Genomic DNA, 646 nt, shown 5'->3' with positions numbered 1-646 from the left:
TAGGACGCACCGGGTTTTCGTCCTCCAAAGCACTCTATCATCCATCATCTCAGTCATCACTCCCTTCTTGATCATGTCACCTTTCACGCAATCCATCTCTTTCTAGGTCTACCTCTACCGGTACCACATTCATAACTAACGTCCTTCTTGTTACATGCGATTCATCCCTCCTCATAACATGCCCATACCACTCTAACCTTTTACTCCTTATTTTCTCTACCACTGGGGCTACAAACTTCCTCTAATATACTCATTTCGTATCTTATCCAATCATTACCACACATCCATCTTAACATTCGCATTTCCGCCACATGTATTCTCCTTTCATTCGTCCCTCGTACTTAATTTATAACAATTTAGGGCCATTAAGCAATTTCAGCATTCTCTAAGAGTTTTGGCACAACTTTGACTAAATTATCGCACAACTGTATAGTCACGCTTAGATTCCTATGAACTTTGGAGTTGCACTACTCGATATTTAGTTGTGCAACTAAACAGTTGTTTTGCGAATCAATCGACAATCGACAGTTGTGCGATAGTTTAGTCAAAGATTACGCCCACTATTCATTAGGTGTTGTGTAAACTTACGAGTATGTAAACTAACTGTTCCTCGCAACGTCGTCCGCGTGAAATCATCATCATCATC

This window comes from Papilio polytes, unplaced genomic scaffold, assembly GCF_000836215.1.
Source record: "Papilio polytes unplaced genomic scaffold, Ppol_1.0 DF823901.1, whole genome shotgun sequence".
NCBI lineage: Eukaryota > Metazoa > Arthropoda > Insecta > Lepidoptera > Papilionidae > Papilio > Papilio polytes.
This window is presented reverse-complemented; position numbering follows the sequence as displayed.